This window comes from Schistocerca cancellata, chromosome 3 (assembly GCF_023864275.1).
Source record: "Schistocerca cancellata isolate TAMUIC-IGC-003103 chromosome 3, iqSchCanc2.1, whole genome shotgun sequence".
Lineage (NCBI taxonomy): Eukaryota > Metazoa > Arthropoda > Insecta > Orthoptera > Acrididae > Schistocerca > Schistocerca cancellata.
The window spans coordinates 709428949-709446225 of NC_064628.1; positions in this window are offsets into that span (position 1 = coordinate 709428949).

Sequence of the window (17277 nt, forward strand, 5' to 3'; positions counted from 1 at the left end):
AGGGCACGTTGGGCTACACCCCATAGAATGCTGTTCACGAATGGGAGCACCAGATTGACTTGGAAATCTGCAATCAGGGCGCTCCTGCTGCCATACGAAATCCCATCCCAGAACATAACTCCAGATGTAGGTCCAGTGCGTCTAGCACGCAGACAGGGTGGGTTCCGGTCCTCGATTGACCTAGTTATAAGCAACACATGGTCATCACTGGAAAAAGGCTGAACCGGTTTTCATCATAAAACACAACAGACATCCAACCGACTCTCCAATGGGCTCTCGCTTGAAAACGCTGAACTCGCAAATGGCGGTGGTTGGGGGTCAAAGGAATGAACGTTACAGGGCGTCTGACACGAAGCTGTCCTTGAAGTAATCGATTTGTAACAGCTGTTTGTTGCTCAAACTGTTGCTTCAGATGCGGATGACGCACTAGAGCCGTACACCGAACATGATGGTCGTCCCTCTCGGTAGTGCCACAACAGCATCTTCCTTATTGCTTCCGTACCTTCTCATGATCACCACCACCAGCAGTAATGTACAGTAACTACATTTCTGCCAAGTCTTCCTGCATTATCGCAGAAGGAACACACAGGCTTCTCGTAGCCCTATTACACGACCTCGCTCGAACTCAGTGAGGTGTCGGTAACGGCGTCTTCGTCGTCTAAAGGCATTCTTATGCACCATGTCCAATCTCAAGTGTAACAAACGCTCACGACCGTTACAGCGTGCATTTAAAGCAAACCTGATTTGCGTCATCATAGTTGCGCTACTAGCACCACTCATATGTGACATGATCACCACCACCAGCAGTAATGTACAGTAGCTACATTTCTGCCAAGTCTTCCTGCATTATCGCAGAAGGAACACACAGGCTTCTCGTAGCCCTATTACACGACCTCGCTCGAACTCAGTGAGGTGTCGGTAACGGCTTCTTTGTCGTCTAAAGGCATTCTTATGCACCACGTCCACTCTCAAGTGTAACAAACGCTCACGACCGTTACAGCGTGCATTTAAAGTAAACCTGATTTGCGTCATCATAGTTGCGCTACTAGCACCACTCATATGTGACTGGCGTGAAATTCGAATAGACATCATCTTACAGTTGTAGGAGCACGCCTACCAACTTCCGTTTATGTTGCACAACTCCATCTTGGTATAGCGATTTATTTCCGTCAGTGTATATAAAGTGATGAACTAGCCAGAACCTTCAGTTCCAACGCCGAAATTACATTCTCTTCTGTAAAATTATGCAAAGACTGTAGACATAGGGTACTGGTAACTACTTTTTTTTTAACACTTTATACTGATAGTATTGATTATTCAGGAAAACTCTCTACGTTGAACACAGAATGAACAGTTCACGAGATAGACCGATGCCGATTTCAAAGTGCAGCTCCGCCATAAAGGTAGCTTAATTTTAAGTTAGTGACGATGGATCACAATGAGCTTGAGAATCTTTGAATAAGAAAATATGTAATTGCATTTAAAGCATTGTTATGGCATCATGACGAACACCGTATACATGCATGGAAAAACGTGGAACAAGGAATCACTACAGGTGAAATATTTAAGGACAAGAGAATCTACACGCATCAGAAAGTACTGAAATCAGCAGACTGAACGGGAATATGATGAACTCAAATTCCCTAGCATTCGGAAGGATTAATGAAAACCCGATTCTCCTTAGTACCTCTAAAGTCACCCATCTTACAAAACCAAGAACGTATCGTCTGAACACAGAAATCACTCGCTAAAGTTGTAAAAATACTGGAAACCTTGCACCATGAGCCAGAAAGTAGGCACACACAGCAAGATGTCTGTAAAAGAGACCTTGACATAAATTGTAATCTTTATAAACTACGCAAAAGAGCCAAAGAAACTGGTTCACCTATCGTCTAAGGGCCACCGCGAGCACGCAGAAGTGCCGCAACACGACGTGACATGGACTCGACTAATGTCTGGAGTAGTACTGGAGGGAAGTGACACCATAAATCCTGCAGGGCTGTCCTACTCAACGTCTAGGGAGTCTGGTGGTCAGCGGAGGCGTTTAAACTCAGAAGAGTGTTCCTGTAGCAATTGTGGTCGTGTGGGGTGTGGCATTGTCCTGCTGGAATTGAGAAGTCCGTCGGAATGCACAATGAACATGAATAGATGCAGGTGAGCAGACAGGATGCTTACGTACGTGTCATCTGTCAGAGTCGTATCTAGACGTATCACGGGTCCCATACCGCTCCAACCGCATACGTCGCTCACCGTTAAGAGCCTCCACCAGCTTAAACAGTCTCCAGCTGACATGTAGGTTCCGTGAATTCTTGAGGTTATCTCCATACCCGTACACTTCCATCTGATCGATACAATTTGAAACGAGACTCTTCCGACCAGGCAGCATGTTTCCAGCCATCAATATTCCAATTTCGGTGTTGACACGCCCAGGCGAGGCGTACAGCTTTGTTTCATGCAGTCGTCACGGTTACACGAAGAGCGTTCGGCTCCGAAAACCCATATCGATGATGTTCCGTTGAATGGTTCGCTCGCTGGCCAACATTCAAATCTGTAGCAGTTTTCGGAAGGGTTACACTTGTGTCACGTTGAACGATTGTCTTCAGTCGTCGTTGGTCCCATTGTTGCAGGATCTTTCGCCGACCGCCTCGATGTCGGAGATTTGATGTTTTACCGGATTCCTGATATTCACGGTACACTCGTGGAATGGTCGTACGGGAAAATACCCACTACATCGATACCATGTAAATGAAGTAACGCTGGCGTAGCACTACACAGTACAACGCAGCAGCAGTTTTCTGGGTTAATTCATTCCGTGGTACAATGACGCTTCTGCAGCCGTCTACATGACAGGAAGCTGGATTCCTGTCATTATACACCGAGGCCCTGCGAGCAAAAGTGCTCAGTGTCGCGCCGTTAGCATCATTTGCTCTTGGACAGCTGTCGGGCATGTTGATTTTATCCTGGCCGGTAGGCAGCGTGCTGCACATCGCTCCGTTACGTTAGTCTGCTTTCGAACTTGAATTATCCGAAGTGATACGGTAATGATTGAAATAGTGGTAATACAATACTACGATTGGTCGTTTACATTTACCGACCTTGCAGAGATGCATCTGTTTATGGTGCTTCTAATTCCAAACCGCTTGCGGCAAGACGTATTTACGCAGAACGTTTCCCACAACATGTTTTACCTTCTAACATGTACTTTGATTCTGTGTGCCATCGAATGCTTGAAACAGGGACCATGTGCATTAGTGAACCCCGAAGGCAATGAATGTATTGAGGGAACGTAACACAGTGGTCAGACATACTGTGGTCTGAAATCAAGGTAAATTATTGGAGCAGACCTGATGCATGGAATTGTTTCTACTTTGTTGCTATTTCTGAGCACTATGGTATGATACAGCATAATGCAAGAACGTAAACAGAGTGGCCTAAAGATGCGATGTCTGGCGCTGAACCCCACCCGCGAGGGTGGGATGGACAAGCCCAACCGCTGCATATGCGGCAAGGTACGACATCATCTGACATCACATGTTCAACATTTTTCATCCACGTTTGGAGTATTTCCCTACATTTGCGGCCCAATGAGTTGCGGTATCATATACTGATACCACGCCACGGGCGTTGTTACGTTAGTAATGAATTACAAGTTTCCATGAGATGCCGATAGCATTCATGTGGCATCTGTGGGCCCAGTGAAGCACGCCCACTGAGTCACGGCTCCAGTAGCTCTGTACCATGAGCGTCCTCGGCCGCCGCAATATAGGAGGGCCCGCAGCAGCGACTCACTCCACTCACGCTCTGAGCCACATCGCTACATCAAGCTAAACAGAGACAACACCTAGTCACGGCTCCATCACCATCATTGTTGCTGATGTAACAGCTGGACTCTACTTCTTGTTGTATTATCTGTACTGAGTCTTTGTACGTTTGGAGATGTACAAGTTGAGAAAATCATGTGTTTATTGTCTTAACTTGTTCCTTAATCATTTTTGCTCCTGTCCAGCTTTCCTACGACGAAAGTTGGCACACCAATCTGCAGTCCACTTCTTCTTACCATTGTATACACTATGGTCCATTGATTGTGACCGGGCCAAATATCTCACGAAATAAGCGTCAAACGAAAAAACTACAAAGAACGAAACTCGTCTAGCTTGAAGGGGGGAAACCAGATGGCGCTATGGTTGGCCCGCTAGATGGCGCTGCCATAGGTCGAACGCGTATCAACCGCGTTTCTTTTTTTTTAATTAGGAACTCCATTTTTATTACATATTCGTGTAGTACGGAAAGAAATATGAATGTTTCAGTTGGACCACTTTTTTAGCTTTGTGACAGATGGTGCTGTAATAGTCACAAACGTATAAGTACGTGGTATCACGTAAAATTCCGCCAGTGCGGACGGTATTTGCTTCGTGATACATTACCCGTGTTAAAATGGACCGTTTACCAATTGCGGAAAAGGTCGATATCGTGTTGATGTATGGCTATTGTGATCAAAATGCCCAACGGGCGTGTGCTATGAATGCTGCTCGGTATCCTGGACGACATCATCCAAGTGTCCGGACCGTTAGCCGGATAGTTACGTTATTTAAGGAACCAGGAAGTGTTCAGCCACATGAGAAACGTCAACCACGACCCGCAACAAATGATGATGCCCAAGTGGGTGTTTTAGCTGCTGTCGCGGCTAATCCGCACATCAGTAGCAGACAAACTGCGGGAGAATCGGGAATCTCAAAAACGTCGGTGTTGAGAATGCTACATCAACATCGATTGCACCCGTACCATATTTCTATGCACCAGGAATTGCATGGCGACTTTGAACGTCGTGTACAGTTCTGCCACTGGGCACAAGAGAAATTACAGGACGATGACAGATCGTTTGCACGCGTTTTTAGCGACGAAGCGTCATTCACCAACAGCGGTAACGTAAACCGGCGTAATATGCACTATTGGACAACGGAAAATCCACAATGGCTGCGACAAGTGGAACATCAGCGACCTTGATGGGTTAATGTATGGTGCCGCATTGTGGGAGGAAGGATAATTGGCCCACATTTAATCGATGGCAATCTAAATGGTGCAATGTATGCTGATTTCCTACGTAATGTTCTACCGACGTTACTATAAGATGTTTCACAGCATGACAGAATGGCGATGTTCTTCCAACATGATGGACGTCCGGCACATAGCTCGCGTGGGTTGAAGCAAAATTGAATAGCACATTTCATAACAGGTGGATTGGTCGTCGACGCACCATACCATGGTCCGCACGTTCACCGGATTTGACGTCCCCGGATTTCTTTCTGTGGGGAAAGTTGAACGATATTTGCTATCGTGATCCACCGACAACGCCTGACAACATACGTCAGCGCATTAGCAATGCATGTGCCAACATTGCGGAAGGCGAACTACTCGCTGTTGAGAGGCATGTCGTTACACGTATTGCCAAATGCATTGAGGTTGACGGACATCATTTTGAGCATTTATTGCATTAATGTGGTATTTACAGGTAATCACGCTGTAACAGGATGCGTTCTCAGAAATGATAAGTTCACAAAGGTACATGTATCACATTGGAACAACCGAAATAAAATGTTCAAACGTACCTACGCTCTGCATTTTAGTTTAAAAAACCGAACTGTTACCAACTGTTCGTGTAAAATTGTGAGCCATATGTTTATGACTATTACAGCGCCATCTATCACAAAGCGAAAAAGTGATCCAACTAAAACATTCATATTTCCTTACTTACTACACGAATATGTAATAAAAAATTGGGGTTCCTATTTTTAAAAAACGCATATGATATCCGTTTGGCCTGTGGCAGCGCCATCTAGTGGGCCAACCATAGCACCATATGGTTTCCCCCTTCAACGTAGACAAGTTTCGGTCTTTGTAGATTTTTCGTTTGACGCTTATTTCGTGAGATATTTGGCCCGGTCACGATCAATGGACCGCCCTGTATAAAGTTGGAAACAACATGAGTCCCGTAACATTATATGTCTCAGCGGCATCTGCGTCACTTCTGGAGCTTTTAAACGTTAATAAGTATAAATGACTGGGAAACGCCTCCGCATTTCACAAATATCATTTATTCAGACAACCAGAATCTTGCCAAATTTCATGTGGTGGACTATACCACCATGGCTCGTTAAAGCAAAATCTTACGTACAGTTTCACTTGTTGCCACGGAGCTCAGAACGCAAACAGACGGCGCCACCGCAAATATTCCGTGTGGCGCAGAACCCGACAATCCCATTACTGCAGTGAGTAGCAAGGGCCCAGAAGCAGATCACGCAGGCAGAATCCTTATCGGATACGACTTAACTCGTTGTAGCCGAGCTCAGCATACTCGCAGGCGGCTCCACCACTTAGATCCCGTATAGAGTGCTTATGCGACGAACCCGTAACGGCTCCGAGCGGCGAGACTTCAGAGGCAGACTACGAGGGCCACAGCCGGAGTGAGCGCAGGCCTCGGCTAACGGCTGGCTAAGCGGCGCGCGCTCGCCCCGCTGCTCTCGCGGCGCGGCCGGAGTGGCGAGGCGCCGGCTAATGAGAGCCGCGCCGCCCGCCGCATTGTTCGCCGCGAGTGGCGCCAGCGAGGGCCGCGCATAGCGGAGCGGAGCGGAGCGGCCTGGGATCAGCGTGCGGCGCCGTGCCGCTCATTTGCATTCCGCCCGCGATAGCGGCGCGCCGGCGAGAGTGCTGGCGAAACCCTCTTTCGCCTCTAGCGACTTTCCCCTGCGCCTAGCAACTCTTATTTCACCACACGCCCGCGTAGAAGTATACATTACGAGAACGGCGTAACTAGGGTAACTAGCATCTAGAGCAGAACTTACACCCCAGACAACGTCACCCTATTCCTTGCTTAAACAATAAACACCCGATTCTTTAAAGGATATGAATAAAAACCGCTTCAGACGTCTGGTTACTTTATCAATGAGCTAACGTGATAAATGTCTGGCTTTAAGCACGTAAACGAGGAAAAGTTTGGAAAATTTTGAAATTATAATTCAATTTTGTCGGAAGACGCTATAGGTCTCATAAAACACTTTATAAATATAGTGATGGTAATTTGCGCAGCATTCTAAGTAAAAGCAAGTTTTTCTAGCATCTAAACGTTTAAGACGTCGTATCTCCTTAAATATGTGTCATACAATGATACAATTTTGCAGGTCCTTTCAGTGGCTTATGTGGATACTGTCTGCAAATTTGTTGCGAGTAAAATTAGTAAGCAATAACGTTTTCACCTTTCATCTCTTTACGGAGGGTTATCACAAAGAAGTAGTTTCGTAAATGTTTGAAATTATGTGTAATGTTCGTTGGTAATTAGGCGCAAGGCTCATTGGAAATCAGGCGTAAAGCAAATCGTGCAGATGTTAAAGAAATTCGGATTTCACGTAGGTTTTCCAAATTAATAGTGACAAATAGCCTGTTCGCTGCACCCAAGTTATCAGGTGTAGTCGATCGCTGAATTTAGAATTGCTGTGGCCGAATTTATATGGCGTGTGTTGATGTTCCACGAAATTGACTTTCACAGCATATTGCATTGGTATGTTCAGTATTCCGCAATAGCTCTTGTAGATCCAATTCTTTCGAACTGAGTCCTCGTTCGAATAACATGTAGAAGTATTATCGGCAATTTGTCGTTTCCATGTCTAAGTACAGTGATGACAAACAGGAGCCAACGTCTCCCTTGCACAGTGTTCAACTGTACGTTGGTCGCTATTGCACTCTATTGCACTCTTGTAATTTCCATACAATCTTAAGAGTGATTTTCACACTGGTCGATATTCAGTTATGCAAGCTAAGCCTCCCTTTTGATAGTTGCCCAATTTTATTATAAGCGTGAGCTATTAAATTAAATGGAGTCATGAATTTGTTTACAAAAGGGCACAGTTTCATTATTCATGATTTAGAAATACTACTTGCATTGGTAGTCCAAACTGCTGGAACTGTAGCCCGCTCCCAGGTGTTGATTTCAGTAAACGAATAAATTTTTTCTGTGATAACGCAGCATAGTAACCCCGACGTCGAGCAAATTTCTCCCAACGAGAGATCAGTTTCTTGTTATTGTCAGTGTAGATTGTTTAACTTCAATGACGGAGCCACAACCTCATCTCTGTTCGCATCAGTTGATCACTATCAAAGTGAAGTCATCCACGATGTTCTGTAAGTTTTGGAAACAGATGATAATCGAATGGGAGCAAATCGCGGCTGTCTGGAGGATGATCGGTGACAGTGAACGCAGAACGCAAGGTGTTGGAGTGTTGCAGGTGTTGCAGCGCTCGCGTATGGTCTGGCGCTGGCATGCTGAGGGAGAGCGTGGTCCTTGTGTCGACAGATTCTTTGAATTCAAAACCTGATTACTGTGCGCTCTTTCTCACGAACCGACATAGTTACGTTGTACAACGCCATGTCACACGCTATAACTCGGAGCTCTCTAGCAGCAAAGGGCTACAAATATGGAGACATGAAGATTAAAGATGTAGACTGTAAATAATGTTTGTTATATTTAATAGGCATTAAGAGTTTTCACATAAAAAATTCTGATGCATTAGTTTCCAGCACGCCCTGGTATATTACTGACAAGGGAACCTCCCCATCGCACCCCCCTCAGATTTAGTTATAAGTTGGCACAGTGCATAGGCCTTGAAAAACTGAACACAGATCAATCGAGAAAACAGGAAGAAGTTGTGTGGAACTATGAAAAAAATAAGCAAAATATACAAACCGAGTAGTCCATGTGCAAGATATGCAATATCAAGGATAGTGTGGGCTCAGGAGCGCCTGATAACTTGGGTGCAGCGAACGGGCTATTTGTCACTATTAATTTGGAAAACCTACGTGAAATCCGAATTTCTTTAACATCTGCACGATTTGCAACCATTACCATACAGAAGCGGGTCCCCTGCAATATGCGTGCCAAAGATCACGGCAGACAAAAGGTGCATCTGTTAAACATTAAGTAAATTACTCATGAAAGCAGAAATGAATTACAATGAATGCAGTTAAGTAATCTATATTGACTTGAATTAAGTAAACGAAGCGCAGCAGCTACTTGGCTTTCAAAAGACATGTAGAACGGAAGTCGATAATTTCAGTACCCACACATTCGAATTTATGTATACGACTTCAAGCAACATACAGAATGGCCTAAATTGTAATGGGGAATGGCACAATTGACTGCGTACAACTTAGGACTGAATAACCACAGTACGACTCTGTAACCGACTTCAGGCTCACGAGAGGGGGACCCTAGGTTGGTTGGTTGTTTCGGGGAAGGAGACCAGACAGCGAGGTCTTCGATCTCATCGGATTAGGGAAGGACGGGGAAGGAAGTCGGCCGTGCCCTTTGAAAGGAACCATCCCGGCAGGCTCACGAGACTCTGAATTTTTGTAACACCTTGCGCCTAACAGCTCGTCTTCGCACATCATCACAAGTTTACCACGCGATATTAATGAAAAATAAACCGTGTGATATGACAACCAAACGAATGCATTGACTGCAACACCTTGCTTATTAGCAGTCACTTCGAGCAAATGGAGAGTTTGCTCTAGATATGCTGACTCCGATCTGCATCTACTCAGCACCCATCTCTGGGAACCGAGAGTGTTTCAGACTTACCACGCGAGCATGGCCCAATTAACCACTAGCTATCTTATCGGCTGAGTGCGCGCGGTAACCTCCAAAGTTTACACGCTTTCGCCGCAACGTCTGAACAACGGATCTGTTAAAGAACATATCTTCTTACTGACACTGGTTAAAGAATGTCTTTGCAAAATATAAAATTTGCAAAATATAAAATCGTGAATTACTGAAAACGAAATTATTGAAGAACTGAAAGTGCCGCCTAACATGGAACTTCCATGATTTACAAATAAGTAAGAGGAACACACTAAACACATCAAAAGCACGACCGCATTAGCCACATGAACGTATCAAACTAAACTAGCGCATACTAACAAAATTAATGCCCACTACCCCAACAAAATACATTAACAATTTTAACAAATGGCTCTGAGCACTATGGGACTTAACATCTATGGTCATCAGTCAACAATCTTAACACACATGTATACATTGACAGAGGCAAGGTACATACACTCCTGGAAATTGAAATAAGAATACCGTGAATTCATTGTCCCAGGAAGGGGAAACTTTATTGACACATTCCTGGGGTCAGATACATCACATGATCACACTGACAGAACCACAGGCACATAGACACAGGCAACAGAGCATGCACAATGTCGGCACTAGTACAGTGTATATCCACCTTTCGCAGCAATTCAGGCTGCTGTTCTCCCATGGAGACGATCGTAGAGATGCTGGATGTAGTCCTGTGGAACGGCTTGCCATGCCATTTCCACCTGGCGCCTCAGTTGGACCAGCGTTCGTGCTGGACGTGCAACCCGCGTGAGACGACGCTTCATCCAGTCCCAAACATGCTCAATGGGGGACAGATCCGGAGATCTTGCTGGCCAGGGTAGTTGACTTACACCTTCTAGTGCACGTTGGGTGGCACGGGATACATGCGGACGTGCATTGTCCTGTTGGAACAGCAAGTTCCCTTGCCGGTCTAGGAATGGTAGAACGATGGGTCGATGACGGTTTGGATGTACCGTGCACTATTCAGTGTCCCCTCGACGATCACCAGTGGTGTACGGCCAGTGTAGGAGATCGCTCCCCACACCATGATGCCGGGTGTTGGCCCTGTGTGCCTCGGTCGTATGCAGTCCTGATTGTGGCGCTCACCTGCACGCATACGACCATCATTGGCACCAAGGCAGAAGCGGACACGTCTCCATTCGTCCCTCCATTCACGCCTGTCGCGACACCATTGGAGGCGGGCTGCACGATATTGGGGCGTGAGCGGAAGACGGCCTAACGGTGTGCGGGACCGTAGCCCAGCTTCATGGAGACGGTTGCGAATGGTCCTCGCCGATACCCCAGGAGCAACAGTGTCCCTAATTTGCTGGGAAGTGGCGGTGCGGTCCCCTACGGCACTGCGTAGGATCCTACGGTCGTGACGTGCATCCGTGCGTCGCTGCGGTCCGGTCCCAGGTCGACGGGCACGTGCACCTTCCGCCGACCACTGGCGACAACATCGATGTACTGTGGACACCTCACGCCCCACGTGTTGAGCAATTCGGCGGTACGTCCACCCGGCCTCCCGCATGCCCACTATACGCCCTCGCTCAAAGTCCGTCAACTGCACATACGGTTCACGTCCACGCTGTCGCGGCATGCTACCAGTGTTAAAGACTGCGATGGAGCTCCGTATGCCACGGCAAACTGGCTGACACTGACGGCGGCGGTGCACAAATGCTGCGCAGCTAGCGCCATTCGACGGCCAACACCGCGGTTCCTGGTGTGTCCGCTGTGCCGTGCGTGTGATCATTGCTTGTACAGCCCTCTCGCAGTGTCCGGAGCGAGTATGGTAGGTCTGACACACCGGTGTCAATGTGTTCTTTTTTCCATTTCCAGGAGTGTATTTTCCGATGGTACACACTCTAGCAGAGGCTGAATTCAATAAGAGAATAGTAATTAGTGTAATTAACGTACAGGAAGCCTTTAAGTCAAGAAATAACATAGTGATTTTGAATTTATTAATTACCATTTAATTCTGTTTCTAATTTTTTGTAAAGCGGCGGCAGACGACAGACACTAAATGGTGGTGATACGCAGGTTTAAGAGGTATTCATCCACAATTCTTGTCGATTGTTCTACCTTCTCATTAACAAGCTAGTAATTTGCTCCAGTTTCTCCGTTACAAAATGATGATGATAATGATGATTATGATGATGTTTGGTTTGTGGGGCGCTCAACAACGCGGTTATCAGCACCACTACGAATTCCAAATCGTTTCATAGTCCACTCTCGCCATTTTCCCGAATGATGATGAAATGACGAGGACAACACAGACACACGCGGAGAAAATGCTCGATCCGACTGGGAATCGAACCCGGGACCCCAGAGGCAGCGCTAACCACTAGACCACAAGCTGCGGACTTCCTTTGAAAGTAAGCCGTTGTGGGAGCGTGAATGATGCCTCACGTATCGATATATCAGAATACCAGAGAGAGAGAGAGAAGCTTTCAGTCGATAGGAGATGTCAGTGTACCAGTCCGGGATTTGGTAGGGGGGGGGGGGGAGGGGGGGCAAACCGTGTACCTGCACTGGGCGCCAATTCATATTCTTGTTACACAAAACGCTTAGTATCCAGCGCATGTTGGTCTATCGATCATTCATATGATTTTGGAACCTATCCCTGTTGGTGTTTGAACATTTTTGAACACATTATAAGTTGATTTCTGAACGAATCATAAGTTGATTTTTGAATGGGTGCATAGTGTGCGTGATGTCTCTGGCAGGGGAGTCCCCGTCGCATCCAGAAATTAAAAAAAAACTTTCCCATAGACAAAACGGAATGGGGCTATAAGAGATGCGCCGAATAAACCCGAACGGGTGAATTCCAATCGCTGTTTGTTTATGTGGTTGATTGGGTGTGCAAATGATCAGCGTTGTTACAATTACTAGCGAAATTCATATATTCAATCTATTAGAGAGGAAATAAACGACTAACAGGGATAACAGGTAAGAAAGAATACATATTATCTTCTCGATGTATCCAACAAAATAAAATTTTGACAGAAATTTTTTTGGCAGACCCCTACACTCCTAAGGGCCAGTTGCATAGTCCCCGGTTAGCAGCCGCTTAGTTCTACTCTCGGAATAGCGCGGAAAACGCGTTGTACGAACACGTAATAACGAATAAATGGTTCAAATGGCTCTGAGCACTATGGGACTTATCATCTGTGGTCATCAGTCCCCTAGAACTTAGAACTACTTAAACCTAACTAACCTAAGGACATCACACACATCCATGCCCGAGGCAGGATTCGAACCTGCGACCGGAGCGGTCACGCGGTTCCAGACTGAAGCGCTTTAACCGCACGGCCACACCGGCCGGCAATAACGTCTACACGGAGAATAAACGCGGGATAACTGAACTGGTGATTCTGGCAGGTTCAGTGAAGTTAACCGGACAATACTTTTGGGCAATGGTAAGAACACTTACAGAATTATTGATGACAAGATTGATTGTTAGAACGAGGAAGAAGAAACGGGACATCACAAACAAATTATATGGAAGAATACGGCGATTCCAAATTTATATAAAAATTTCGTACTACCGCTTTTCGATCTCATGCCCGAGAAACTGTAGCGTATGAAAGAAATGTGAAACTACTTCCTAAGATAAAACGATTTGCCCGTAATAGGCCTAATAGGCAGTTGATACTGCTACTTCGTGAATTATGTTCTGTCGTGTTTTTGTGTAAATGAGATTCATAAAAACGAACATTTGTGGCATCGCTTGTTTGGCGTGCGTTACAATTGCTGCAATATTAGAAAGGCCTATTTCGTTTTATCTAGCAGACAGTGACAAAATAGACCTAATCAAATCGAGAAACCATACCAGTCTTGGGTACTACTTGCAGTAATAGCTTTTTCAATATTAGATAACGACATTTTGTTTTTTCATGTAGCAAAACATTTGACGAACTTTGATGAGGTAGTAGATTCTTTCGCAGAAAGGATATCACGCCGTGTAAAGCTGTTACTTGATAGAGAGAAAAAAACGCTGAGACCTAATGATAGAAGAAATGGGCACTGCCTTGAAAGCCTCTCATTGAGACCCAAGGATTGAAGAAATGGGTGCTGTCTTGAAAACTGACACGTTCCACATCATTACGAAGGGTTCGTATTCATGATCTATGGATCACGTATTAATCAAATCTAATATAATGTAAGCCTCTTCGGGTTTTCCGCCAGATCCCAAAAACCAACTCTGTTCAATATTTTGGAGATCCAACGTTTCACTATCTTCAGGAGAACGCTGCTTCTGCTAAAGAGTCCCACTGAGGTCTGTTTTGCTTGTCTCTTTTCTTCACTGGTTTTATGTTTCCTATATTTAATTTTATGTCACACAAAATGGAAAGTTATTACCTAAAAGTCAATAAAGAGTGAAAATTTTCTGAAGAGTTCACGTCCTCCCGGTTACAAATAATCCTACCCAGTATTAATCGTGAGTATTTTTTAAGGGGGTTAGGATGTCAAACCGGCCGACTGTGAGTAGGAGAGGCATCATAGGACATTTTAATTTCCACTGTTCCGAATATAAGTTGGATGGCCTCCATTACAAAATATACACGTTTGAGTTCCACAGAGCGAAATACAGTGACGTGGGATAGAAGAATGCTGTGTGATAAGGCGTTCACTGCACTGGTGCACATTTAAGACCAAATAACATCTCTTACATTTCTTCGAACATATATTTTTATATATCAAACTCTTCAGAAAGATTTGCGGTACAAAATAAACATATTTTTGAAAAATCGATATTTTTTAAATTTTTGACGTCCTATCTCAAATGCTAGAGGGGCACGGAGAGGTGGGGGGGGGGGGGGAGATGACGCCACTATAAAGTGTTTGCCTCGCTTCGGATATATTGTAGATCCGGGGCTGCGGTGTGCGACAGCGAAACACGTCTTAACAGCCTTCTCAAAGCTGACTGGGAAATGGCACCTCTTCGGACCATCGAGTGTTGAATTGGAGTGTCCAGCCTTGTAAACAACATACAAAGCTACCAGTCGGTCTTATTTTACTGGCCAGATCATCTACATGTTCGAAAATATTCCTGGGTGCATTACGTGTTCCCACATTTCGCCATGTGAGAGTAATCGAACGTGATCGTTTTTATGGTCAAGAAGTTATAGTGTGGTAGCAATAAAGCTGCATGGGCGTACTGGCCTCCAAATCTTTCAACACGGTACACCAATATGTGAACGTTATTGTGACACTGTAGTCCTTTCTCATGTGCGTGTTATCAACGTTGCATTCGGCCCTGACTTCTTTTTTATAGCAGACAATCCGCGATCGTTTTGAGGAGCGCATGTGAGGAAACTCTTGGAACGGAAGTACACTACTCGCCATTGAATTTGCTACACCTATAAGAAATGCAGATGATAAACGGGTATTCATTGGACAAATATATTATACTATAACTGACATGTGATTACATTTTCACGCAATTTTGGTGCATAGATACTGAGAAATCAGTACCCACAACAACCACCTCTGGCCGTAATAACGGCCTTCATATGCCTGGGCATTGAGTAAAACAGAGCTTGGATGGCGTGTACAGATACAGCTGCCGATGTAGCTTCAACACGGTACCACAGTTCATCAAGAGAAGTGACTGGCGTATTGGCACGAGCCAGTTGCTCGGCCACCATTGACCAGACGTCTTCAGTTGGTGAGAGATCTGGAGAATGTGCTGGCCAGAGCAGCAGTCGAACATTTTCTGTATCCAGAAAGGACCGTACAGGACCTGCAGCATGCGGTCGTGCATTATCCTGCTGAAATGTTGGGTTTCGCAGGGATCGAATGAAGGGTAGAGCCACGGGTCATAACACATCTGAAATGTAACGTCCACTGTTCAAAGTGCCGTCAATGCGAACAAGAGGTGACCGAGACGTGTAACCAGTGGCACCCCATACCATGACGCCGGGTGATACGCCAGTATGGCGATGACGAATACAAGCTTCTAATGTGCATTCACCGCGATGTCGCCAAGCACGGATGCGACCATCATGATGCTGTAAACAGAACCTGGATTCATCCGAGAAAATGACGTTTTGCCATTCGTGCACTTCCGCAGCCATGTCTCCGAGGTCATAGTCCATGCTACTGCAAACGTCGCCGAACTGTACGTGCAGATGGTGGTTGTCTTGCAAACTTCCCCATCTGTTGACTCAGGGGTCGAGACGTGGCTGCACGATCCGTTACAGCCATGCGGATAAAATGCCTGTCATCTCGACTGCTAGTGATACGAGGCCGTTGGGATCCAGCACGGCGTTCCGTATTACCCTGCTAAACCCACCGATTCCATATTCTGCTAACAGTCCTTGGATCTCGCCCAACGGAAACAGCAATGTCGCGATACGATAAACCGCAATCGCGATAGGCTACAATCCGACCTTTATCAAAGTCGGACACGTGATGGTACGCATTTCTCCTCCTTACACGAGGCATCACAACAACGTTTCACCAGGCAACGCCGGTCAACTGCTGTTTGTGTGTGAGAAAACGGTTGGAAACGTTCCTCATGTCAGTACGTTGTAGGTGTCGCCACCGGCGCCAACCTTGTGTGAATGCTCTGAAAAGCTAATCATTTGGATATCACAGCATCTTCTTCCTGTTGGGTAAATTTCGCGTCTGTAGTACATCATCTTCGTGGTGTAGAAATTTTAATGGCCAGTAGTGTATATTCGGGCTGGCTTATTCGTTCCCCTATCTTAAATCCCATCGAGCACGTGTGGGACGCGATGGGGAGGTGTACTGCAACACCCCCACAGGCGCCGAAGACCATCCAGCAGTTGTCAAACACACTAGTCAAGGAATGTTACGCCTTACCGCAAGAACTCCTTACCAACCTCGACCCCAGCACGAGAGGATGATGCGTATCATGCTTTTCCATCCGCATTTATTATGTGCAGGGGACCATCATGAATCTCGGTGATTTCTTTGTAATTATTGTCTATTCGTCTCATTGCGTATTTCCATTATCTTCTGTACTAAACTGTAGCAGTTCTTTCTAAGTGTGATCCAAGTCTTATTGAGCTATATTACTCGGTAGTAGCACATAAAGCGCAAGTTAACTTCGTCCGCAAATTTTGCAGACCAGTGCATGTATCAGTAGTTACGAAACAGAAATGAGATCTTCGTCTCTTTGGTGAGCATAATGAACAATTGAGGTAGCTCTAAAGATATCAGAATCCCTATGCATCGATCATACTGCGTCGCCATCGATCAATTTTGGTAGGCAGTGCATCTAAAACGTATCTCTTTGCGACAGTGACAAATGGCGACCATCCATTATGCTGTCACTAATTACCCCTGAGAGTTAGAGGCAGAAGAAGTGTGCTCCGTTGTCATGGGGTGATTATACTGTAATTAGGAGGAAAACGCTGCACTGCTCCTATCTGACACACACTGGACGAGGCAACTATGTTCCGCAATATGGTGCGAGCTTCAGTTCGAACAAGTTGGAACTGGAGGCACCAGTACATGTTACCTTTATTCTGTATAAATATTTTTTCATTCCCCTTTATTTATGATCAGTGACTGTGTTTGTTACTGTGGGATGCGTGTTTCTTCACAAGACGAGTGTTTTTGAGAAACAACGATTAACTACACTGCTGGAAATC